General features: G+C 39.5%; 1 long non-coding RNA gene across 1 annotated transcript in view; it reads left to right on the top strand.

Annotated features, from left to right (window-relative positions):
* The window catches only part of LOC129644824 (uncharacterized), a 52,452-nt gene extending 26,441 nt beyond the window's left edge, over positions 1-26,011 (top strand). The window contains exon 5 of the long non-coding RNA XR_008711004.1: positions 25,719-26,011. This is a non-coding gene — a long non-coding RNA (uncharacterized LOC129644824). The remainder of the gene's footprint in view (positions 1-25,718) is intronic.
* Positions 26,012-27,730: the final 1,719 nt, after the last annotated feature.

Here is a 27,730-nt window from a genome sequence, read left to right as displayed (position 1 = left end):
AGAGTATCAATTTGAAAGGGTGCCCAAAAGTGTTTCCAGGTCCTCTGCCAGTTTTCAGTGCTTAATGGAGGAGGTAATTGAGGGATATAAATTACCTAGAGGCATTTATCTATTTAGATGACATAATCATTTTTGGCAGGATTCTGGAAAAGCTAGAGCAAAGACTTCTTAAAGTTAGGAAGGGCAAGGCTTTTGATGTTCCCCGATATGTATTCATGCTGACAAACCTTTATTAATTATGATAGGGAAGTAAAGGCACAGCATAAAGTACATTGCTCCTGAAAAAAATACCTGATAGCTTCAGTAACATCAATTTAAAAACTTTCTTTGAGGTTAGTGATAACCAGAGGACACTGTGAAGAGTTTTCCCTAATTGCTAAACCATTAACAATTTGACAGATTACCCTATCAAGAGAAGTTCAAGGCCAGGAAGGTCACAGGGCACACAGCATGTGGCCATACGGCCATGTTTTTTTTTTCTCCAACTTTTCAGGGATTACTGGTTGAAAGCCTGGGACCAGGCAGTCATGGAAAGCCATTCTGGCTCCTTACCTGAAGGCATTCAAAGCAGGAAGCCACTGAAATCAGTGTACATGGATTTTTCTGACCTTGGCACTTGTAATCTGATCCAGTTTGTTTTACAGGCTGTCTTACTTGGCAACAGGTATTATAAACATAAATGTTTAAAGTCCAAGAGATTTCAACTTCCCTTCTTAAAAACTAACTCATTTGTTTTCCAGCCTCTAGACAAGGTGAGATTTAGAATGCTTGTTTGGAGAGAAAGAGGAAGGACAAATTTACTTCGGATAGTGAAGGAAGGAAGGGAGATGAAACATTTTTTAAAAAGATACAAAATATGTATATATATATATATATTTTTCCAATTTTTCTTAAATCAGTTTTTACAGTGTGGCTTTGTTTTCTGATTTCAAGAACTGTGACTTCCCCAGAAGTCAGTTTTGCAAGCATAAATTAATAATTCTCAACCCAAATGAAAATGACTTTTGATTATCTGTACTCCCATTCATTTCTGATGGCGCCAATAATCAGAAGCTCAGAATGAAAGTAGTCTCAGACTCTCCAACTACAGAAAATAAGACCAAAGAAAATGCACATGTCAGTTAAGGTCTTGTGGTAAATCAGTAATAAAGCTAGGAATAAAATGTTCATGTTCTAACTTCCAGTGATAGGGTCACTAATTTACACTATTCTGCTTCTAATGAGCACTGATTATTTTAAAGATATAAAAGTTCAGTTCTTTCATAGTGCTGGGCACTCTGCCTGCTGCATTGTATTCACGCTATCACTGGAGATGGAAATGATGGTCATCTGGTCCACTTCCTGGAGACACAACTATCTCTATTCAACTGCAGTGGCTCAGCTGATGAAAATCTCATTGTGAGTTGAAAACTGATTGCAGAACACAACCAGCAGTAGGAATCAGTGTGAGTGGGATGATAGAAAGGATGATAGAATGGGTTTATTTGAAAAAAGGCAGAAGCCCATTGGGGAAACACTAGACGGGTATATCTCTTGCAGGACCACACACGGGGAGTGATCTTGGAGGTCATAATTCATCTGTGGACAAGGGTATCGAGTTTATTCTAAATAAAAATGAAAAACAGTACATTTTCTTTGGGAGACAGTTCAACAGAACTGAATTCCTAGCAGTCCCTGAAGTCAGTTCTCTTCTGTTCTATGCACATAAGCTAAATTTCAAATCAGGAGGAGACAAAAAGGCCTGGTAGAAAGTGGATGTTTCTTTAACACATAAAATTTAGCTTGCTCCTGTTTGTGCAGCTCTCTTGATACCTCATCCTCTGTTTTTGTAACCCAGTGAGCCCTCAGAAAAGACACTTAACAAGTCACCTTACTAGTTACCTTAACAAGTCCAGGGAAACCCCTGAGGCTTCACTTCCCATCTTTATCTCACCACAGTTCCCATTTTGTTACCTCTTTGGCTTTAACGCCTGGAGGTTAAGTGACTTACCCGATATCACAAGGCAAATAGTTAATAGGGGAGCTTGACTACAGCCTGCCCCTGATCTGTTTCTCCTACTGTTCCAGCTAATGCCATGACCATTCTCCAGGATGGAATCGTGAACTCCATCCTCCTTATCCACTTTTAAGGAGGGCATGTCTCTTAATTCTACATCAGAACTGACTTTAGAACTGATCACATTTTTTGCATCCTTATTCTTCTACCTTCCCCTACCCTTTTTCATCTCTCACCTGAACTCTAGCAACAGTTTTCTAAGCAATTTTCTTGCCACAAATTTCTTTAATCTTTTTAATCCACTGTCATTTCGTACACTTTCCAAAGAAACAGTTGTGATTATGTCCCTTCTGTATGCAGAGACATCCAAATTATTCCTTCAAATGACACCCTAAATCTAATCAAGCTGTTTCCAGAATACCTATGTGTGTGTGTGTGTATGTGTATACATATATATACATATATTTACTACTTATTCACTCTGGTTTTTTGAAATTATGTCATTTCAAAAAACACAACATGCCCTTTGAGTCTCTACATCATTAGGGTTAAATTTTGGACTCAGGAGACAGGAAAAAAAAATGTTATAAGTGGTTCACACAAGAAATAAATTTGAATTTCTTTCACATAAAGTAAGTTGCAAGATAGGCAGCCCGAGGATGGTGTGGCACCCCCACAGTTGTCTCAGCCCTAGATTCCTCTCTTTCTGTCTTCTGTTGTCAGCACTTCCTTCTGTACTTCTTAAATATGCTCGTAACCCGAGGTGGCTTTCAGAGCTCTAATGAGCACATTTGAGTTCCAAACTGACATCAGGAAGAAATATTCATTGCTTTCCCTGTAAGGTAACTTCTTAGACATCTCACATCATATTCTTATATCTCATTGTATAGAACTTTGTCACATAACCATGCAGAGTTACTTGAGAAGCTGGAAAATGTAGATTTTGAACTGGATTTGTTCCCAACCCCTTGTAAATGCAAGATTTCTGATAGAAAGGCAAAGTCTAACCCATAGCTTTACAAATCAGCTAAAATGCCTTTGTTTTTCCCCTAACTTCCACACACAGAAGTTTTCTCTCCCATGCTTATCAAACATTTGTTATGTATCTCATATGTGTGAGATCTATATGTATGATTATACATATATGTGTCTATGTATTTAAATTTTTTTACTTCTATTTCCCTTACCATAAGGAAGACTTTGTAGGTAGAGATCATAGCTCACTCAACATTTTATCTTGATGTCTAGTACACAGTAAGTCTTTGATACCTGTTTGTTTAATAAGTAAATACATGCCTGCATGCATGCACAATTAAATCATGGTTTTTGAGGTCCTTGAGTGAATTGCAATTTATGCTGATAATAAAATTTAGGCTCTGTTTTTATGTTGGTGATGAATGCTGCTGCTGCTGCTGTGTCGCTTTAGTCGTGTCCAACTCTGTGCGACCCATAGACGGCAGCCCACCAGGCTTCCCATCCCTGGGATTCTCCAGGCAAGAACACTGGAGTGGATTGCCATTGCCTTCTCCAATGCATGAAAGTGAAAAGTGAAAGTGAAGTCACTCAGTCGTATCCAACTCTAGCGACCCCACGGTGATGAATACAGGCTGGCTAACCCCCACAGGCAGGGTTTCTGCGTATGGTTGTGCTGGTTGGTCACTGCATTAATACAGTCATCCTGGAGAGAGTACTTTTTCTATTTGCCCAGAGTCTCTATATGAACTTACACCTGGCTGTCCCTGGTGGTGTCTAAGAGGCTGGGGAGGCCTTTAACCAGGGAGTGGTGTCTACTGTGCCATCTGTGGACTACAGAGGTGCAGGAAAGCACAAGAAAGGAACAGCACATGACCCTCAGAAGCAGGAGACATCTCACCTCTTTCTCTTTTTTCCTCTGGCCCTCACTTGAGCATCCCTTTATTTACATTTCAACTTCCAGAACACAGATATTCCTACCATTAAAAATACTGTGGATTATAGCCTCCATGTGGGGAGCCAGACATTTAAATAAAAGGGAAAGCATCTGAAGATACTTGGAGTTTTCTGAGGCTGCAGATGTTTCCTTGCTAAACCTATTCTACGTCAGCAGCATGGAGGGCATTTGGAGAACCTGCAGACTGAGAGGCAAATGCAGGGGGTTGGAGGATCCCACATAGCGTGGTTGTTGTCCAGCCTGCATTCCCAGAAGAAGAAAGAACTTTCTGCATTCTCCATGTTTCCTTCGCTGGCATTCACAGTGCCACTGTGAGTCACTGTGTTAGTAGGGTTGTCGAGCCTTGTGGACTCTTGGCCCACAGAAAGCTGCCGCCTCCAATAAGGTTGCCCTATGTATCCTATGGAGTTTCCCTGGTAGCTCAGCTGATAAAGAATCTGCCTGCAATGCAGGAGACCCTGGTTCGATTCCTGGGTAGGGAAGATCCACTGGAGAAGGGATAGACTACCCATTCCAGTATTATTCGGCTTCCCTGGTGACTCAGATGGTAAAGAATCCACCTGCAATGCGGGAGATCTGGGTTCGATCCCTGGGTTAGGAAGATCCCCTGGAGGAGGGCATGGCAACCCACTCCATTATTCTTGCCTGCAGAATCCCCATGGACAGGGGACCCTGGCAGACTATGGTTCATAGGGTCGCATAGAGTTGGACCTGACTGAATGACTAAGCACACACACATATATCCTATGAGCTGTGATGCTTGGGATTGTTTTCCCATCAGCTCCTGAAGCAGATACCTGCGTTCTTCCTTGGACATTGTACACTGTAAAATGTAAGGATCAGAGAAATTTATTACCAGTGCCTTCCTCTCCAGGCGGCGGATCAATTTCCTTTTTTCCAGATGGCTCACAGGCCAGAAAAAGAAGGGACTGCTGGCCATCTGCTTCCTGTTGCCTTTTCAAGCTGGCTAGCCACTCAGCAAGGCTGGCAAAGCCCAAGGCACCAGCTGTCAGTCTAGGCTGCCCTGCTGGCCCTGCACCTTGCCACACTAGGCGTGATAGAGCAGGGGCCATGCTGAAATCAGTGTTTGACACTCATGAGGCGGGAAAGCTTCCTTCCAAACCCAGGCCGGCCAGCTTCCCTGATGATAAACATAACAAGATTGCCTGCCCTGGGACTTCCTCTGACAGTGGTATTCTGCTGATGGGATGAAAGGAATGACTTTGGGTAGAAGAAAGGCAGTGTTTATGGTCAACTCATAGGACAAAATTTAATATAATTCTGAATCCCATATAAGTAAAATAATTCAGTCATAATTTCCAATTTATCCTTTTGTTTCTGTTTTTTTCTAATGTTTATTGTTTACAATGACAAAATAAACATCTGCTCATTGCAGAAAATCTGTAAAGTGCTGTTGGAGATTAGAAAGTCACTCATAATTCTGTGAACCACAGAGATAACTAAATTTATTTTGCTGTTTAATCATTGTCTTTTTTTTTCCTTCTTAGTATCTTTGAGGTCACATTCTATATACAGTTTTTTCTGTTTTTGTTTTGTGGCTTAACACTACAAATAAAAATATTTTTGGTGACTAGTATTATAATTCATGGTAATGTTTTAATTCACTTAACTGCTCCCTAATTGCCGAACATTGTGATTTTTCCAACTTTTTACTATTTTAAATAATTGTATAATAGAACATCATTGTGCCTAAAGCTTATATTTGTATTTTAGATTATTTCTTGAGGATCATTTTCAGAAATAGAATGACTGTGCTAATTTTAAGGAAAATTTACTATACTGCCAAATTGCTTACAAATATATATATATATATATACATACATATATACACACACACATTTCTTTTATATATATATATAAAATATATAAATATATATGAAACTATGAAACCAGCACTCTTTATATAAAGTTTCTTCAGCAATAGATATTTTCTTCCTTTTTGAAATTTCAGATGATTTGGTGCTTTTTCCCACCTCAAAACTGTGTCTTAATAGGTAGGTGTGGATAGAGGCCTTAAACCTGTTATACTGGACCAGACTCTCTTTATGCCAGGTTCTATGCAACGAATATAAGACTATAACCTGAACACTGATTCAGAAGTGGGGGTATATTATGAATCACTGAGTTTGAAAGGGATTCACTGTGCTCTGAGCCCCAGTATGATGCTCCTCTTTGAATATTGCTTCCTCATTGTCTCATCTCCCTTAGCTGACTCTATGGCAGTCATCGATAGACCTGGGTCTTTAATGGCCCCTTCCCAAGGCCAGGTGGCCATACCTACAGGAAACAGCAAGAATGCTCTGTGGAGTGGTGAGGCTCTTAGCGCCAAGTTGGGCATGATGGTTGGCTTCCAGCACAGAGGTTCAGCAGGAAAGCGGGAGTCCTGCTAGGAGGCCAGGCTGCTTCAAAGGCACTAGGGTGAGAGGCCAGCCTTCTCAAAGGCACCTGGCCTTCTCTGGACTTAAGTCCATGGTCTGAAGTGCCCAGTGAATGGTGATGTATAACTGTTATACCATCTGTCATAGTCCCAGTTGTTTCTTTAGCTCTATCTTTGCTAAGCCTTTTAAGTCTCTTACTAATTAGTATAACTTTTACACCACTGGTTGTGTTGAAATTTCTGCCTTCTCTCTGATAAACTAAATCTTGTGTCTCTTGCCAGGGTACCAATAATTTTATCCCTCAAGCAATATATTCTACTAATTCTGAATTGCATTTATCTCTCTCTTTTCTGTATCTCCAGGGTTTAAAAAAATATTATTGGATATCAAACATTTTGATATTTTTTAGAAGAGAGATTCAAATCTTTGTTTTATATCTCTAGTGTACACATTTCCATTGAATTCCAGACTCATATGGCAAGCTGTCTACTTGATATCACTCCATGGACATCACACAACCTATCATACTCAAAGTTGGACTTACTCCAGTAGTCTCTAGACTGACATCTTTATTATCTCCCTACCTCTCGGTTAATCACCAAGCCAAAATTTATACAGATAGAAAATAAAATTTGTATATCTCAATTCTATCCACCGCCATTGCAAATCTAGCTGATGTCCTTACATACATCTTGGAACTCATTCCATCCTTCTTCTGTGCTAAAGCCAAAGTGATCCCTGCAAAACCTAAATTTGATCAAGTCATGCCTCACACTCCTACAGTCTACTTTAAACCTGTTAATGGCTTCTCTTCATTTTTTTGAACTATGTTAATATAGTAAAAATATATACAACATAAAATTTGCCATTTTAACCATGTTAAGTGTACAGTTGTGTGAAATTAAGTACATTCCTACTGTGCAGCTATCATCACTATCTGCTTCTAAAACTTCATCATCCCCAATAGAAACTCTGTAATCGTTAAGCAATAACTTCTCATTTCCCCTTGTGACTCAGCCGGTAAAAAAATCTGCCTGAAATGCAGGAGACCTGAGTTCGATCCCTGACTTGGGAAGATCCCCTGGAGAAGGGAAAGGCTACCCACTCTGGTATTCTGGCCTGGAGAATTCCATGGACAGCCCATGCGGTTGCAAAGAGTTGGACATGACTGAGCAACTTTCACTTCACTTCACTTCAATTCGCATTTCCCCTCCCCACAGGGCCTACTAACATTTCATCTACCTTCTTTCTCTATGAATTTATCTACTCTAGATGTTTCATACAAATGGAATCATACAATATTTGTCCTTTTCTGGTCTGGCTTTTTTCACATTTCCAAGGTTTATCTGTTGTTGATGTCTATATATCAGAATTTCATTTCTTTTTGTGACTGAATAATATTCCCTTGTAAGAATATGCCACATGCCCTGTGATAACCTACAATGGTGGGATGGGGAAGGGAAAAGGGGAGGCACAAGAGGGAGGGGATATATATGTATACATATAGCTGAGTCACGTCATTAGAAACTGGAAACTAACAGCATTAGAAACAGTAGAAACTAACAGCATTTAAAGCAATTATACTCCAATTTTTAAAAATATAAATAAATAAATAACATGGATGGGTGGAAAAAATAATATATCACAAATTGTTTATTCATTTGTCTCTTAAAGGACATTTGATTCATTTCCACATTCTGACTATTGTGAATAATGCTGATGTGAACATTCACATATAACCGAGTCCCTGTTTTCAATTGTTTTGCTTCCTCTTATTTAATATTAAAAAATAAATATCTTAACCAAGCTTGTAAGTCTCTGTGTGATCTTGCTCCTCTGGTCTCATCTCCAGCACCTTCTGCTCTCCTAGCTCTCTGTTTTCTTTGGAGTCTTCACACCTGTGTGGCTTCTTACTGTATCAGTTGAAGGACAACTGAGTTATTTCTGTTTTTGTCTATCATGAGTAACACTGCTTTGAACATTTATGTACAAGTTTTTGTGGGGACATGTATTGATATTTTCATTTTGTTGGGGTATATGCTTAGGAATGGAATTGCTTGGTTATATGTTAATCAGATGTTGAACTTCTTCAGGAATCCATGTTCTTTTGTTTTTTTGTACTATACTTAATGTACAATTATTATGTAAGTTACAGGTATATAATGAACTTAGTGATTCACAATTTTTAAAAATTATACTCCATTTGTGGGGCTTCCTTGAGGGGTTCAATGGTAAAGAATCTGTGTCTCACTGCAGGATATGTGTGCTTGATCCTTGGGTTGGGAAGATCCCCTGGAAAAAGAAGTGGCAACCCACTCCAGTATTCTTGCCTGGGAAATCCCTTGGACAGATGAGCCCAGTGGGCTACAGTCTATGGGGTTGCAAAAGAGTTAGACATGACTTAGTGACTAAACAGTGATAACCAATCTAATCTCATGGACCACAGCCTTGTCTAACTCAATGAAACGATGAGCCATGCCATGTAGGGCCACCCAAGACGGAGGGGTCATGGCCGAGAGTTCTGACAAAACGTGGTCCACTGGAGAAGGGAATGGCAAACCACTTCAGTATTCTTGCCTTGAGAACCCCATGAACAGTATGAAAAGGCAAAAAGATAGAACACTGAAAGATGAACTCCCCAGGTCAGTAGGTGCCCAATATACTACTGGAGATCAGTGGAGAAATAACTCCAGAAAGAGTTAAGAGATGGAGCCAAAGCAAAAACAACACCCAGTTGTGGATATGACTGGTGATAGAAGCAAGGTCCGATGCTGTAAAGAGCAATATTGCATAGGAACCTGGAATGTTAGGTCCATGAATCAAGACAAATTGGAAGTGGTCAAACAGGAGATGGGAAGAGTCGCCATCAACATTTTAGGAATCAGCTAACTAAAATGGACTGGAATGGGTGAATTTAACTCAGATGACCATTATAACTACTATTGTGGGCAAGACTCCCTTAGAAGAAATGCAGTAGCCATCATGGTCAACAAAAGAGTCCAAAGTGCAGTACTTGGATACAATCTCAAAAACAACAGAATGATCTCTGTTCATTTCCAAGGCAAACAATTCAATATCAGGGTAATCCAAGTCTATGCCCTGACCAGTAATGCTAAAGAAGCTGAAGTTGAATGGTTCTATGAATACCTAAAGACCTTTTAGAAATAACACACCAAAAAGATGTCCTTTTCATTATAGGGGACTGAAATGCAAAAGTAGGAAGTCAAGAAACACCTGGAGTAACAGGCAAATTTGGCCTTGGAATACGGAATGAAGCAGGGCAAAGGCTAATAGAGTTTTGCCAAAAGAATGCATTGGTCATAGCAAACACCCTCTTCCAACAACACAAGAAAAGACTCTATACATGGACATCACCAGATGGTCAACACTGAAATCAGATTGACTATATTCTTTGCAGCCAAAGATGGAGAGGCTCTAATAGTCAGCAAAAACAAGACCAGGAGCTGACTGTGGCTCAGATCATGAACTCCTTATTGCCAAATTCAGACTTAAATTGAAGAAGTAGGGAAAACCACTAGGCCATTCAGGTACGACCTAAATCAAATCCCTTATGATTATACAGTGGAAGTGAGAAATAGATTTAAGGGACTAGATCTGATAGAATTCCTGATGAACCATGGACGGAGGTTCATGACATTGTACAGGAGACAAGGATCAAAACTATCCCCAAGAAAAAGAAATACAAAAAAGCAAAATGGCTGTCTGGGGAGGCATTACAAATAGCTGTGAAAAGAAGAGAAGTGAAAAGCAAAGGAGAAAAGGAAAGATATACCCATTCGGATGCAGAGTTCCTAAGAATAGCAAGGAGAGATAAGAAAGCCTTCCTCAGGGATCAGAGCAAAGGAATAAAGCAAAACAATAGAATGGGAAAGACTAGAGATCTCTTCAGGAAAATTAGGAATACCAAAGGAACATTTCATGCAAAGATGGGCTCAATCAAGGACAGAAATGGTATGGACCTAAGAGAACCAGAAGATATTAAAAAGAGGTGGCAAGAATACACAAAAGAACTGTACAAAAAAGATTTTTATGACCCAGATAATCACAATAGTGTGATCACTCACCAGAGTCAGATATCCTGGAATGTGAAGTCAAGTGGGCCTTAGAAAGCATCACTATGAACAAAGCTGGGGAGGTGATGGAATTCCACTTGAGCTATTTCAATTACTGAAAGATGATGCTGTGAAAGTGCTAAACTCCATATGCCAGCAAATTTGGAAAACTCAGCAGTGGCCACAGGACTGGAAAAGGTCAGTTTTCATTCCAATCCCAAAGAAAGGCAATGCCAAAGAGTGCTCAAAATATCACACAATTTCACTCATCTCACATGCTAGTAAAGTAATGCTCAAAATTCTCCAAGCCAGGCTTCAGCAATATGTGAACCGTGAACTTCCAGATGTTCAAGCTGGTTTTAGAAAAGGCAGAGGAGCCAGAGATTCAATTGCCAACATCTTTTGGATCATTGAAAAAGCAAGAGAGTGCCAGAAAAACATCTATTTCTGCTTTATTGACTATGCCAAAGCCTTCGACTGTGTGGATCACAATAAACTGTGGAAAATTCTGAAGAGATGGGAATACCAGACCACCTGACCTGCCTCTTGAGAAATCTGTATGCAGGTCAGGAAGCAACAGTTAGAACTGGATATGGAACAACAGACTGGTTCCAAATAGGAAAGGAGTACGTCAAGGCTGTATATTGTCACCCTGCTTATTTAACTTCTATGCAGAGTACATCATGAGAAATGCTGGGCTGGAGGAAGCACAAGCTGGAATCAAGATTGCTGGGAGAAATATCAATAACCTCAGATATGTAGGTGACACCACCCTTATGGCAGAAAGCCGAGAAGAACTAAAGAGCCTCTTGATGAAAGTGAAAGAGGAGAGTGAAAAAGTTGGCTTAAAGCTCAATATTCAGAAAGCCAAGATCATTGCATCCGGTCCCATCACTTCATGGGAAATAGATGGGGAAACAGTGGAATCAGTGGCTGACTTTTTTTTGGGTGGGGGGCTCCAAAATTACTGCAGATGTTGATTGCAGCCATGAAATTAAAAGACGCTTACACCTTGAAAGGAAAATTATGACCAGCCTAGACAGCATATTGAAAAGCAGAGACATTACTTTGCCAACAAAGGTCCGTCTCTCAAGGCTATGATTTTTCCAGTAGTCATGTATGGATGTTAGAGTTGGACTATATAGAAAGCTGAGTGCTAAAGAATTGATGATTTTGAACTGTGGTGTTGGGAGAAGACTCTTGAGAGTCCCTTGGACTGCAAGGAGATCCAACCAGTCCATCCTAAAGGAGATCAGTCCTGAATATTCATTGGAAGGACTGATGTTGAAGCTGAAACTCCAATACTTTGGCCACCTGATGTGAAGAGATGACTCATTTGAAAAGACCCTGATTTGGGGAAAGATTGAAGGCAGGAGAAGAAGTGGACAACAGAGGATAGATGGTTGGATGGCATCACAGCGGCTCAATGGACATTAGTTTGAGTAAACTCAGGGTGTCAGTGATGGACAGGAAGGCATGGCGTGCTCCAGTCCATGGGGTTGCAAAGAGTCGGACATGACTTAGTGACTGAACTGAACTGAACTGTGGCAGTTATATTTTTAGCTTTTTGAGAAACCTCTATTTTGCTTTCAACAGTGGTTGCACCTATTTACATTTTCATCAACAGTATACAAAGGTTCCATTTCCTCCACATCTTGCCAATATATGTTGTATTCTTTTAGATAATAGCCATTCTGACAGATGTGAGGTTATATCTTATGTAGTTTTGATATGCATTTCTCTGATGATTAGTAATTAGCATCTTTTCATATGTCTGTTAGCCATCTGCATTTCCTCTTTGGAAAATGTCTAGTTAGTTCTTCTGCCCATTTTTAATTGAGTTGTTTATTTTTTGATGTGTTGTATGAACTGCTTGTATACGTTGTATCAGTTCAGTTCAGTTCAGTTCAGTAGCTCAGTTGTGTCCGACTCTTTGCGACCGCATGAATCGCAGCACGCCAGGCCTCCCTGTCCATCACCAACTCCTGGAGTTCACTCAGACTCATGTCCATTGAGTCAGTGATGCCATCCAGCCATCTCATCCTCTGTCGTCCCCTTCTCCTCCTGCCCCCAATCCCTCCCAGCATCAGAGTCTTTCCCAATGAGTCAACTCTTCGCATGAGGTGGCCAAAGTACTGGACTTTCAGCTTTAGCATCAGTCCTTCCAAAGAAATCCCAGGGCTGAAATCCTTCAGAATGGACTGGTTGGATCTCCTTGCAGTCCAAGGGACTCTCAAGAGTCTTCTCCAATACCACATATTAACCACTTATTGGTCTTACCATTTGAAAATATTTTCTCCCATCCAGTAAGTTGTCTTTTTGTTTTGCTGATGGTTTCCTTTGCTGTGCAAAAGGCTTTAAGTTTAATTAGGTTCTATTTATTTATTTTCTACTTTAATTTCCTTTGCTTTAGGAGACAGGGCCAAAAAAATTTTTGCTTTGAATTATTTCAAAAAGTCTTCTGCCTGTGTTATCCTCTAGGAGTTTTCAAGTTTCTGGTCTTATATTTAGATCTTTAATCCATTTTGAAATTATTTTTGTGTATGATGTTATGTAATGTTCTAATTTCATTGTTTTATATGTAGCTATGCAGTTTTCCCAGTGCTTATTTTTTTCTTTATTTCAGTTTAAAAAAGTAACTCTATGTGGCATGCAATTATAGAAATATCAAACCATTATGTTGTATACCTGAAACTAATATATTATTTTAAGTAATCTTATTTCAGTAAAAAAAATCTAAAATGAATTGTTTTAGTAATGGACTTTTATGAAACAGTTTGAATTTTCCAAGCCCCAGCACTAATTTTTGAAGAGACTGTCTTTTCTCTGTTGTGTATTCTTGCCCCCTTTGTTATAGATTAATTCATCATAACTATGTGGGTTTATTTCTAGGCTCTCTATTCTGTTCCTTTGATCTATATGTCAATATTCATTCTTCCAGTTCAAGAATATAAAATATCTTTCCATTTCTTTAAATCACCTTCAGTGTCCTTTATCAGTGTTTAATAATTCTCATCATATACATTTGTCACCTCTCTGGTCAGGTTTATGCATAAGTTTTTATTTTTTGTTTGATGTGATTTTAAAAGGGATTAGTTTTTTACTTTCCCTGTCTAATATTTCATTGTTAGTATGAATAAATGCAACAAGTTTCTGTTTGTTAATCTTGTATCCTGGTACCTTGCTGAATTTGTTTATCAGTTCTAATAGTTTTATGTGGAGTCTTATTAGGGTTTTCATACACACACACACACATAATGTCATGTCCTTGACATATAATGACGTTTTATCTGTTCCCTTCCAATTTGGATACCTTGTATTTCTTTTTCTTGTCTGATTTCTGTATCTAGGAGTTCCAGTGTTATGTTGAATAACAGTGGTGAGAAGGGATATTTTTGTTTCAGATTTTAGTGGGAAGGCTTTCAGCTTTTCACCATTGAGTGTTACGTTGGCTTGGGTTTGTTATAAATACCTTCTATTATGCTGAGGTATATTCCCTCTATACTTACTTTGGTGAGAGGTTTTTTTTTTGGTTTTTTTTGTTTTTTTTTTTTTTAATCATGAATGGATATTGAATTGTATCAAAACCTTTTTCTGTATCTATTGAGATAATCATGAGGTTTTGGTCTTTTCTTTTATTGATGTGGTGTATCACATTGATTGATTTTATGTATGTTGAGCCATCTGTGACCCATGGATAAATCCAGCCTGTTCATGGTGTATGATCCTTTTTATGTGTTGTTGGATTTGGTTTGCTAATATTTTGTTGAAAATGTTGAAGATGTTTACATTTATGTTCCTCAGTGATATTGACCTGTAAGTGAGATCTTTGTCTGGTTTGGGTTTTGGGGTGATTCTGGCCTCATAGAATGAGTCTAGAAGTGTTCCTTCCTCTGCAATTTTTCAAAACAGTTTGAGAAGGATAGGTGTTAAGTCTTCTCTAAATGTTCAGTATAATTCACCTTTGAAGCCACATAGTCCTGAACATTTGTTGTGAGTTTTAAAATTACTGACTCAATTTCATTACTATAACCAGCCTGTTCATATTTTCTATTTCTTCCTGGTTCAGTCTTGGGAGATGGTACCTTTCTAAGAATTTTTCAATTTCTTCTAGGTTGTCCATTTTGTTGGCATGTAGTTGTTCATAGTAGTGTCTTATAACCCTCTGTATTTCTGTAGTGTTTCATTTCTGATTTTAATGATTTGGGCCTGCTTCCTTTTTTTTATTGATGAGGCTGGCTAAAGGTTTATCAATTTTGTTTATCTTTTTAAATAACCAGCTCTTAGTTTCATTGATATTTTCTATTGTTCTTTTAGTGTCTATTTCAATTATTATTGCTCTACGCTTTATGATTTGTTCATTCTTTTTTCTTTAGTTCCTTTAGTTGTTAGGTTAGGTTGTTTATTTGAGATTTTTATTGTTTCCTGAGGTAAGCTTTTATTGCTATAAATTTCCCTCTTGGAACTGCTTTTCCTGTTGTTCAAATCCCATAGGCTTTGGATCATCATGTTTTCATTTTCATTTGTCTCTCAGTCTGAGTTCAGTTCAGTTCAGTTGCACAGTCGTGTCCCACTCTTTGAGATCCCACGGACTGCAGCACACCAGGCTTCCATCACCAACTCCCAGAGCTTATTCAAACTCATGTCCATGAAGTCAGTGATACCATCCAACCACCTCATCTTCTGTCGTCCCCTTCTCCTCCTGCCCTCAATCTTTCCCAGCATCAGAGTCTTTTCCAATGAGTCAGTCTTCACATCAGGTGGCCAAAGTATTGAAGTTTCAGCTTCAACATCAGTCCTTCCAATGAATATTGGACTTATTTCCTTTAGGAGGGACTGGTTGGATCTCCTTGCAGTCCAAGGGACTCTCAAGAGTCTTCTCCAATGCCACAGTTCAAAAGCATCAATACTTCTGTGCTTAGCTTTCTTTATGGTCCAACTTTTACAGCCATACATGACTACTCTAGGTACTTTTTACTTCCTCTGATTTCTTCAGTGATCCACTGGTTGTTTAGTAGCATATCATTTAGCCTCCATGTGTTTATGGGTTGTTGTTGGTTTTTTTTTTCTTTCTTCCTCTTTTGGCCACACTGTGTGGCATGAAGGATCTTAATTCTCTAACCAGAGATAGAACTTGTGTCCCCTGCAGTGAAAGCATGGACTCTTAATCAGTGGAGTGCCAAGAAAGTCCCTGCAGTTTTCTTTTTTTTTTTTCCTCTCTCTTTTTTCTTGAAGTTGATTTCTAGTCTCAGCATTGTGATAGGAAAAGGTGAGAGGTAATTACATGTAAGCTAATTATCAATATATATGTTCTTGTTGCCATTTTATTGTTTTGGATTTGTTTTTATAGGTCTTTTTACTCTTTTTCTTTTACTCTTCTATTGTGATCTGATGACTATCTTTAGTGTTATGTTTGGATTCCTTTTTCTTTTTTGTGTGTAGATGTATTATAGATTTTTGGTTTGCAGTTTCCATGAGGTTTTAGTATATATATATATGTATATGTGTCTGTATATGTGTATATATATATATATATGTATATATTAGTATATATATATTATTTCAAGTTGCTGATCTCTTAATTTCAAGTGCATTTCTGATACCCTGTCTTTGTATTCTCCTTCCTTCATGATAACTGTTTTCTATATCATATTTTATATCTAATTATTTTGTTGTACCCATTAGTAGCTTATATCGACTATAAATGATTTCACTACTTTTGTTTTCTAACTTCCCTATCTTTATGTGTGGATGATTTCCTACTTTTACTGTATGTTTGCCTTTATTAGTGAACTTTTTCATTTCATAATTTTCTTGTTTCTAGTTGTAGCATTTTCTTTTTTGCCTAGAAGAATGAAAATAAAGTGGGAGAAATAAGTCAGGTTTATAGGCTGATGGCAAATAACCACGGAAGGAGTAAAAATTGATAATTCAGGGAAAAGAAAAGAGAATGGTTGTAGTGATATCCTTGAATGAGGAGGATGGAGTCTAGTGACAAGTGGAGGATGATCCTTAAGTAGGAGTGCAGACAATGTATACCTTGTTTAACAGGAGGAGTGTGGATGTATAGGGCACAGGTGCAAGTAGGCTGGTAGATGTGGTTAGGAGTATGTAGTTTTCTCCTCACCGGTTCTGTTGTCTTAGAGAAATAGAAACCAAGCCAGGCCAAGATTGAGGATAGAGTAGGAGCTATGTGAGGTTTGTGAAAGGGGAGAGTACTACATGCCTCTCTAGAAGAGTGATGGAAGGAAAGGGTTAGAGACACGTAGTTGACCTTGGCAAAGCCAAAGGCCCGTGTGAGAGGTTCCTGGTTACAAAGTTTAAAGTGACATATGTCGCCACAGTTGTGTGCATTTTTTTTTACCTACAAAATATGAACAGGTATTGAGTAAGCAAAGTTGGATTAGTCAGGTTTGGATTTTTTTTTTTCAGATGAATAGACCAGGAAAATATGTAAAGAGTTATGGGTATATACAAAAACGTTACAATAATGAGCCATGACCTTTAAGCCCAGTAAAGAAGGGAAGGACCTGAGCAGAAGGCACACTAACTCTGCTTCATCCCCAGACATCTGAAACCAGCAGCACAAGTGGCCTACTAAGAGCTCAAGGCTCACTGAAATATTCTTCATGTGAATTCAGGTGATGATATACAAAGTTGTGAATAAAAATCCCTTTATTTATTTTCTTAGCGGGAACAACAATTGAATGTGTGTTATCATTGCACAGAGGCAAGAAAAAAGCAATAGTCTGTTCATGACTGAATGTGTTGGTGTTTAAAAATATTCCAAGAGTCAATATTTAATTAACAAATTGTTGTGCTCATTTCACAGATGGTACAATATGAGAGTATTAGTTATACAATAAAGAATTAATGAATTCCTGTCAGGTAAATATGGAAGTTAAATATATATATATATATATATATATATATATATCTCACATTATCATTAAAACCATAGAGGAAATTAAAAAGACTGAAAAGTAGTCACTGGAAATATCCTTGTGTCAGAATACCTAAAGAAGGCAGCTTACGTGGAATGCAGACTTTCCTTCTGTTGTCTAAATCCTGAGTACAATAAAATGGTTTCTACACAGTATGCATAAAACAAATATTTGTTAAATGTATTGACTAAATAAACAAATATTTGTTAAATGTATTGACTAAATAAACAAATAACGAGGAGTCATTTCTCGAACACGACATTTGTATGTGATAAAATCTTCCCTATTTCACCAGCCCCATGTAGGTTCAGTTTCTGGTTGGTAATTAGTGATGGTAGACTGGCTCTTCAGGTTGAAGAAACTTCTGTTTGTTCATGCACCACCATTCCCCAACCAGGTGATGCTTGTAGCTCGTTACACTGATAATCTTCTATTACACCTAATGTTTTTGCAGATAGGATTCTCTCACTCTGAAAATTGCTTGTTGCCAAGCCCCTCGACCTCTGACTCACCTCTAACTTGTATACAGGAAATTCCTTCTTTCTTTCCAGCAGCAATTCAAACATCACCTACCTCCTCTCCTTTCTGAGGCTTTCTTGGGTGAGGACTGGCTGTGGCATGGCTCCATCGTACCCGCCACAGTGGCACTGCCGAGACCCTGGTTCCTGAGGCTGACCCACTGTGCCCCGTTTATTTCATCTACCCCAACCACTTCAGGGCCAAACGAAACACCTTGCGGTGGGGTCTGAGTTCTGACCAGCCCTGAGGTGAGGTCATATAATCCAGAAATGCAAGGAAGGGCATTCCTTTTATAGTATGAACTTCAAACAATGAGAGACAGGCTTATTCCTGTCTCTTCCTCCCTGTGCCCTAACCCCATTCAGTTCCAAAGCACAGAGGTATCCATACAGCCTTGGAGACTTCTAGTGTGATCAAGATTTTAGCTGTTTCTTCAAACCTTTGTTTTCCTTTCTTTTCTCCTTCTTGCTCCTCAATAAAATGCTAGCTCAGGAACTTTGGCCCAGGTTCTGATGTCTATGGAAGGATGTGTCCTCCAAAATCCTGTGGCAATCTCTATCCTAACTTTAAATAACTTGTGTCATAATTATTAGTTTACTTTTAGAGAGATTCTTAAGAGACTGTCTTTTGGCAGCTTCATTACTTAGCATCATGTTTAGAACATAGTGGGTGATTTGATAAACAATGGCTAATTAATTAATGACTTGTGCTGTGCTAAGTTGCATCAGTCATGTCCGACTCTCTGTGACTCTATGGACTGTCACCCACCAGGCTCTTCTGTCCACGGGATTCTCCAGGCAAGAATACTGGAGTGGGTTGCCATTTCCTTCTCAAGGGCATCTTCCCGACCTAGGAATCTAACCCACGTCTCTTGGGTTTCCTGAATTGGCAGGCAGGTTCTTTACCATTAGCACCACCTGGGAAGCCCTTAATTAATATTAACAACTTAATATTAAGCTATTACATAACACACTGAAAACGAGACGATTCCTTAGACATTTTTGTTTTAACCTCTTACTATATGGAGGAACAAACACAGGGCCAAGAGAAGTAAAGGGCTTTTCCCAAAGTTATGTAGCTATTGAGTAGCAGGACTGGATTAGCACATTGGTTTATCGCTCACACAACACTGCTGCTGCTGCTGCTGCTAAGTCACTTCAGTCGTGTCTGACTCTGTGCGACCCCATAGACAGCAACCCACCAGGCTCCTCTGTCCCTGGGATTCTCCAGGCAAGAATACTGGAGTGGGTTGCCATTTCCTTCTCCAAGGCATGAAAGTGAAAACTGAAAGTGAAGCCGCTCAGTCGTGCCCAACTCTTAGCCACCCCATGGACTGCAGCCTACCAGGCTCCTCCATCCGTGGGATTTTCCAGGCAAGAGTACTGGAGTGGGTGCCATTGCTTTCTCCGCACACAACACTATTCCTATTTAAAAATGACTGCTTCCATTTCTGTGAGAGGAAACAATACCAGGACCATTCTGACAAACTCGTGTTTCTCCAAGCCAGTTAAAACATGAAATTGGTTAACACTAACCATAGGAAAGAGTGTTTCTTTAGGTCTGACTCCACCCTCCTATAAAGCTCCTGCCGCCATTTTTCCTGGATGTTGCCAGGTGGTGTCTTGCATGTGATTGCAGACACAGTTCTGCCAGCTCCCACGTGACACCTGTCTTTGCATTGCTTTCTTATTTTAATTACTAGCATGAGATCTATAGCCAGGGCTTGCCAGGTGCATGTCTACAGGCTTGGCACACCTGCCGAGCCCCAGCCGTCTCTTCCTTTCTTCTGCAGGATTCTGGTTGTCAGTTAGCTCACTGTTAAGAGCCCCTGTGTGGTGTCCATGTGTCCATATTCCCCTGAAATGGAGAGAATCTCCTGCACCTCCTCAAATTTAGCACCACGTTCTGGACCTTGGAGAGCAGGGCATCACCTCCTAAGTCTCCAGTAAAGCAGAATTATCTGTTTAGTCCTTATCCACAGCTCAGTGTTTCAGATATGGCTCTGCGGGATTGGTGAAATGCACCTGAATGATTTGACCAGGAGTCCTAATTGTGGAAGAGGGAGGGGGTAAGGTGGAACACAGGCACACCAAACACCCAGGCTTTCACAACATGCTCCACAAGTGTCCACTTTCCTAGAGCAAGGGCCAGTCCATGGCCTGTTCTTATTTGATCAGTGAGCTAAGAACGATTTCAATTCTTTTAAAAGATTGTAAACACAAAAAACCAAGCAGCATACGCTACAGACACATGTGAGACAGAAAGCCTGAAATATTTGCTGCCTGTCCCTTTACAGAAAAAGTTTTGTGTACTCTTGTCCTGGAGGGAAAACAAAATGTACCAATTAGAAATGGGAAATAAAGCAATATGCAGTATGAACTATGTAATTGTAAACTATAAATCAATTCCATTTGTTCTGCAACCTTATTAAACTCTTGCATTTTTCATCATGATGGGAACCAAAAGCAGAGAGAAATGTGTCTCATCGGGTGGTGGTTCATCACTGCCACAGCTGGTGGTGGTCCTGCTTTAGCCACTGTGATCCTGTGCTGCCTCTGGTCTTACTGCCTGCCTTGCCGTTGGAGGGAGACACCATCCTCTCACATCCTGTCCCATTATTCTTGACTCAAAAGGAAGAACTTTACATGGGCCCTTCCTTAGGATAAGAAGCCCCTTCCTCCCAGGACAGAGGTCTTCAGTCTTGTCTGTGGGGAGACTCTTGGGATTCTTGAACCACAGTCTTCAGTTCTGCCAAGAGAAGTGAATCTGAAGACAGATACAATTTAGATTCATGCTGAGGCTCCTGCTACACATGAAAATAGATTTGATTTCTGTTTAATGTTATCTCAATTTGGTTTTGAATAGACCACAAGTATAAATATTTGCTTCCTCCTTGCTGCAGATTTCCTTCAAGACCTGACCTAAGTGTAAAATTTAATAAAAAAATCTTAGAAATGGCAGGATGATTATTTTTCTTTTCTATTTCCTCTGCCTTTGAAATTTAAATTCCTGTGTCCTTTCTGGCCGGTTGTTTGCTACCTTGTCATTGGTTAATAAAGGTTCCATGTGCCAAGAAATATCCTAGGGTGCTAAAACGTAAGAAAAATAAAAACCTTGCCATTGGCCATGTGCTACTGGTTTATTTATTCATTTTCACTTCATCGCTCTATTTCTGTTTCCCAAGTGTCAATTAAAAACAGCACCAAAGTGATGTCTTTTAGTTTAGGAGAAAAAGAGGTTTCAATATTAATTCAATAAATACTACTTAGATCAGTCATGTTAGATTAAAACAATAAGGATTATAATACCAGTGTCACAAACATGGTTGACTTTATCCATGTGTCTGTTTTCCTTTGCTTTTTGTTACTTGGAATGAGCAGAGGAGTTTTCACAAAAAGTGGCCCTGGGCTATTGTCAGTCAACTTCTGTCACCTTTGGGGTGGGATCTCTGAATACCATTACCTGAGCCTCGGTTTCCTCTAAAGTAAAACAGAGCATCAGTTTGTCATTTATCTATCCCTTGTGGAAGACATTGGAAGAGAGAATAAGATAATGTCCATAGAATCTTTTATATTTCTTAGAGGAGAGATTCTCTGTAGCATTTTAAGGACAAGTTTTCTGGAAGAACATCAATGTTCACCTGAGATACCTGATGCTGAAGCTAAAACTCCAGTATTTTGTCATCTGAAGCAAGAAGCTGACTCATTGGAAAAAAAGTCCCTGATGCTGGGAAAGCTTGAGGGCAGAAGGAGAAGGGGGCATCAGAGGATGAGATGGCTGGATGGCATCTCTGATGCAGTAGACAAGCACTTGGGGAAACTCCAGGTGGTGGTGAGGGACAAGGAGGCCTAGAGTGCTGCAGTCTATGGGGTATTGAAGAATTGGACATAACTGGGCAACTGAACAACAACAACTGAGATAATATTGGGGCTCACACTGAGAACAGGCTGGGGAAATGAATGTGCCTGGGTGGCTGATGATCAGAAATAACCCAAAGCCTTGTATTGCTTTTCAGCTCAGACATCTCTTTGGTTGGTCTTCAACCATGCTCTCATTTTATTTATTTATTTATTTTTTGTTTTGTTTTGGGCTGCATATATGGTATATAGGATCTTAAAGTTTCCCAACCAGGGATCAAACCTGTACCCCCTGCAATGGAACTGTGCAGAGACTTAACCAATGGACTGGCAAGGAAGTCACCCATGATCCCATTTTAAATGCTGGGTAAAAGATGAGATTTGATTTGTTGGAACTTTGATACTGCTTATTTGGAATAAATAATCTCACAACAGTACCCATAGCTACCTTTCAGCTTTTGAAACATCTATGTTTAAGTTGTTTGCATGTTGTCCTGTTATGAAGCTACTCTTACTTAAGCACAATAGAACCTAAATAAATAAAACAATAAGGAATTAAATAGATATGGTGTTTTCAAAAACAAGCAGACCAACAGGACCTATAGTATTAGAAGTTTTCTTAGACCACTCTCTGTTAATGAATGTTTATGTTCACTGTAAAATATCCCACCTGATGCCAGCAGCCTGTTGAATGAATACTCCATGTTCTCTACTCTGCTGACATACAGATCCCTTCAGCTGAGTGGTATATTTATCAAGATTCTGTGTGTTTATACTCAAACTGGTTTAGGCTAGTTGTGTTCAATACTTCAATGATCTAATTTGATTACATTTTGCCAATACTTAATAAAATATGAATTTGAAAGAAAATTATTTTCTCAGTAAGAACTAAGACTATTCAGGAAAGTAATTTTTAAAAGGAATCTCAAAAATAATTAGTCTTGGATTAGATGTGAGCAAGTGAGAGAATCAGATAATCTCTCACTTGAATTGTTTGAAAAATATCTTCAAGTTCTTGTTCCATTAAAAAAAAGACGAAAATTGGAAATTGTAGAGTGAAATATAGATGTTTTAAGAAATAAGAATAATATGGACTCTAATTGGTAGAACTATGATTAAAGGAATTACCAAAAAATAAATAAGAAGAGGTATAAATCATTAGATATAAACACAGTAATGGTTGGATCTTAAAAGCATTATGCAGGAAAAAGGGCAAGAAATTGAATAGGAACTATAGGACAATACCATATGTGTGAGTTTAAATTCAAATCAGTTCAGTTCAGTCACTCAGTCGCGTCCAACTCTTTGCGGCCCCATGAACTGCAGCATGCCAGGCCTCTATGTTCATCACCAACTCCTGGAGTTCACCCAAACTCATGTCCATTGAATTGGTGATGCCATCCAACCATCTCATCCTCTGTTGTACCCTTCTCCTCCTGCCCTCAATCTTTCCCAGCATCAGGGTCTTTTCAAATGAGTCAGTTCTTCACATCAGGTAGCCAAAGTATTGGAGTTTCAGCTTCAACATCAGTCTTTCGAATGAACACCCAGGACTGATCTCCTTTAGGATGGACTGGTTGGATCTCCTTGCAGTCCAAGGGACTCTCAAGAGTCTTCTCCAACACCACAGTTCAGAAGCATCAATTCTTCGGAGCTCAGCTTTCTTTATAGTCCAACTCTCACAGCCATACATGACTACTGGAAAAACCATAGCCTTAACTAGACAGACATTTGTTGGCAAAGTAATGTCTCTGCTTTTCAATATGCTATCTAGATTGGTCATATCTTTTCTTCCAAGGAGTAAGCATCTTTTAATTTCATGGCTGCAATCACCATCTGCAGTAATTTTGGAGGCCCCCAAAATAAATTCAGCCACTGTTTCCACTGTTTCCCCATCTATTTGCCATGAAGTGATGGGACCGGATGCCGTGATCTTAGTTTTGTGAAAGTTGATCTTGAAGCCAATTTATTCACCCTCCTCTTTCATCAAGAGGCTCTTTAGTTCTTCTTGGCTTTCTGCCATAAGGGTGGTGTCATCTGCATATCTGAGGTTATTGATATTTCTCCCAGCAATCTTGATTCCAGCTTGTGCTTCTTCCAGCCCAGAGTTTCTCATGATGTACTCAATATTTAAGTTAAATAAGGAAGGTGACAATATACAGCCTTGATGATCTCCTTTTCCTATTTGGAACCAGTCTGTTGTTCCATGTCCAGTTCTAACTTCTGCCTCCTGACCTGCATACAGGTTTCTCAAGAGGCAGGTTAGGTGGTCTGGTATTCACATCTCTTTCAGAATTTTCCAAAGTTTATTGTGATCCACACAGTCAAAGGCTTTGGCATAGTCAATAAAGCAGAAATAGATGCTTTTCTGGAACTCTTGCTTTTTCCATGATTTAGCAGATGTTGTCAATTTGATCTCTGGGTTCTCTACCTTTTCTAAAACCAGCTTGAACATCTAGAAGTTCATGTTTCATGTATTGCTGAAGCCTGGCTTGGAGAATTTTGAGCATTACTTTACTAGCGTGTGAGATGAGTGCAACTGTGCGGTAGTTTGAGCAGTCTTTGGCATTGCCTTTCTTTGGGATTGGAATGAAAACTGACCTTTTACAGTCCTGTGGCCACTGCTGGGTTTTCCAAATTTGCTGGCATGTTGAGTGCAGCACTTTCACAGCATCATCTTTGAGGATTTGAAATAGCTCAACTGGAATTCTATCACCTCCACTAGCTTTGTTTGTAGAGATGCTTCCTAAGGTCCACTTGACTTCACATTCCAGGATATCTGGCTCTAGGTGAGTGATCACATCATCGTGATTATCTGGGTCATGAAGATCTTTTTTATACAGTTCTTCTGTGTATTCTTGCCACCTCTTAATATCTTCTGCTTCTGTTAGGTCCATACATTTCTGTGCTTTATTGAGCCCATCTTTGCATGAAATGTCCCCTTGGTGTCTCTAATTTTCTTGACAAGATCTCTTTCCCATTCTATTTTTTCCCTCTATTTCTTTGCATTGATTGCTAAGGAAGGCTTTCTTATCTCTCCTTACTATTCTTTGGAACTCTGCATTCAAATGCTTATATCTTTCCTTTTCTCCTTTGCTTTTCACTTCTCTTCTTTTCACAGCTATTTGTAATGCCTCGTCAGGCAGCCATTTTGCTTTTTTGTATTTCTTTTTCTTGGGGATGGTCTTGATCCCTGTCTCCTGTACAATGTCACGAACCTCAGTCCATAGTTAATCAGGCACTCTATCTATCAGATCTAATCCCTTGAATCTATTTCTCACTTTCACTGTATAATCATAAGAGATTTGATTTAAGTCATACTTGAATGGTCTAGTGGTTTTCCCTACTTTCTTCAATTTAAGTCTGAATTTGGCAATAAAGAGCTCATGATCTGAGCCACAGTCATCTCCTGGTCTTAAATTCATATACATGAAACAAAAATATACATTTCTAAGAAGTGAGATAAAAACATATGCATGGGGATTCCCTGGGTGGTCCAGTGGTTAAGAATCCTCCTTCCAATGCAGGGGGTGAGGGTTTGATCCCTGATCAGGGAACTAAGATCCCAGATGCCCCTCAAGTTAAAAAAAAAAAAAAAAAAAAAAAAAACATCAAACAGAAGCAATATTTTAACAAATTCAGTAAAGACTTTAAAACATATGCATTAAACCTACAAGGTATGACTGCCTTTGAAGAAAGAAAGAGATGGGAGTGGGAGGATAGATGAGAATAAATATACATTTAAAAATACAGAAAGTGAAGTCACTCAGTCGTGTCTGACTCTTTGTGACCCCGTGGACTGTAGCCTACCAAGCTCCTCCATCCATGGGATTCTCCAGGCAAGAATACTGGAGTGGGTTGCCATTTCCTTCTCCAGGGGATCTTCCCGACCCAGGGATCGAACTGGGGTCTCCCCCATTGCAGAAGACCTTTGTATTGGAAAATAACGGTGTGTAATGAATGAACTGAGAAGTGTGATTAACTTTTCTTTCTTTAATAGATATTGCTCTCCCTCCTTCTCCAAAACATCATAAACCTAGAAAACAAGAGAGGTTATGATAACATTCAAGGGAGGACAAGAAAATTTTACAGCTGGGACAGTAATGGATCAATGTGTCTTAACAGATATCAGTGCTTGCAGTGGGAAGAGCTAACAAGAAGCAAGCTGATTCTTGCTACAGAGGTTCAAAAGACTTAGCAGCAGGAGATAACCAGGTATATATGGAGGCAGGGGTGCAAATGCAATCAGAAAAGGGATTGATTGAAATTCTGCTCAAGGAACAGTTACTGATAATACCCTGGGTCCCTTCCTCCAATCTAAGCAGCCAGGTCACTTCCCCTCCTTACTGTCAAGGAAGCTGAGAAGTTTGCTTTCTAGAGTGGAGAATGATTGATTGATTACATGGTTGGAGTAGACGGAAGCCCATCTGAAAACTGGAGAATAAATAAAGCTAATCTATACTGAATTGTGTCTCTTCAGCTCATCTTTCAGAGAAGGCAATGGCACCCCACTCCAGTACTCTTGCCTGGAAAATCCCATGGATGGAGGAGCCTGGTGGGCTGCAGTCCATGGGGTTGCTAAGAGTCAGACAAGACTCAGTGACTTCACTTTCACTTTTCACTTTCCTGCATTGGAGAAGAAAATGGCAACCCACTCCAGTGTTCTTGCCTGGAGAATCCCAGGGACAGGGGAGCCTGGTGGGCTGCCGTCTATGTGGTCGCACAGAGTCGGACATGACTGAAGCGACTTAGCAGCAGCAGCAGCAGCAGCAGCTCATCTTTCCCTCTTTCACCCCAGAACCCCAGGAGCTCGGTTTATACTATGTCTACCTCTCCAGTTAGGACACTGGACAATCTGACACACCAAGAGAAAAGACCTCCTCTGTAACTGGGGATCTCTCAGTTAAATGGTGCAAATCCTTCCCTCCACCTCTAGTGAGCAAGCCAGCTTTATTGAGAAACACAGAACTTTCAGTTAACTTCTTGGCAGCTCATTCTTTTGACTGCATGGGCAGTCGAAGATAACCTGAAACCAAAAATCAGTTTTGAATAGTAATTTTGCATTATAAAATGGATTCTGAATTATTTCCTGTTTTAAATTATCCACACCCTTGTTTTTTCCCTTGATTACGGTTTTGTCTATGATCCTTAAATGAACAAGGACCTATGTAAATCTTTGCTGCATTTCCTGACCTCCTGTAATAATCTGAGGCTTCTAGTCAGACTGAAAGAGGAGAAAATTGCTTTTGGTTCAGATACATATTGACTGGGATCTAAATCAGAGTATTCTGTTATCTGCTGTTTTTTGTTTTTTGTTTTTTTTTTTCTTAATTGGAGGCTAATTGCTTTACAATATTGTAGTGGTTTTTTACATACATTGACATGAATCAGCCATGGGTGTACAAATGTTTTAAGTGTACATGCTTGTGTGCACGTGTATGCACATGTGTACCTACGTTCTTTTATGCATGCACTCCTTACTCAGGCTCCACTGCAAAGCAGTAAGTGTTTGTCAAGCTTCCTGACAGGAAATGCACCAGACTACTGGTACACGTTAACTTTTCTTCATGAGAAATCAAGAATTTAGCAAAGCAGTCAGAACCCCAGAGGAGATACCCTTCTTGCTGAACTCAGAGCCATCCATGTGACCGTTCAGCAGAAATCAACCAGTTTTGTCACCAGTGAACATCGTGGTTGATGAATTAAAACCTGTATACAATCTCTAGAGAGTGCCTCTAGCTTCCCTATAGGAAGGGGGCGGGGGGAGAGAGAGAGAGAGAGAGAGAGAGAGAAATGCTTGGGGAAGGACTTTCTTATCAGCATCTTTGGCTTTCTCATTAATCTTCCTTTGTGCCCATGATGCCTTTATGCACTGTTATCTTTAAGAGTGTAAACTGAAGGTACTATTGCAGGATGATCAAATTGTTCAAATTTCCTTCTCTTAACCTCCTATGGAAAGTACAAAGACAAATGTTCCTGCTGCAGACTAAGACAAAACCACTCCTGAGTTTC

Source organism: Bubalus kerabau, chromosome 2, assembly GCF_029407905.1.
Source record: "Bubalus kerabau isolate K-KA32 ecotype Philippines breed swamp buffalo chromosome 2, PCC_UOA_SB_1v2, whole genome shotgun sequence".
NCBI classification, from domain to species: Eukaryota; Metazoa; Chordata; class Mammalia; order Artiodactyla; family Bovidae; genus Bubalus; species Bubalus kerabau.
Note: the sequence above shows the minus strand (reverse complement) of the source record. Positions and strands in the feature narration are given on the sequence as shown.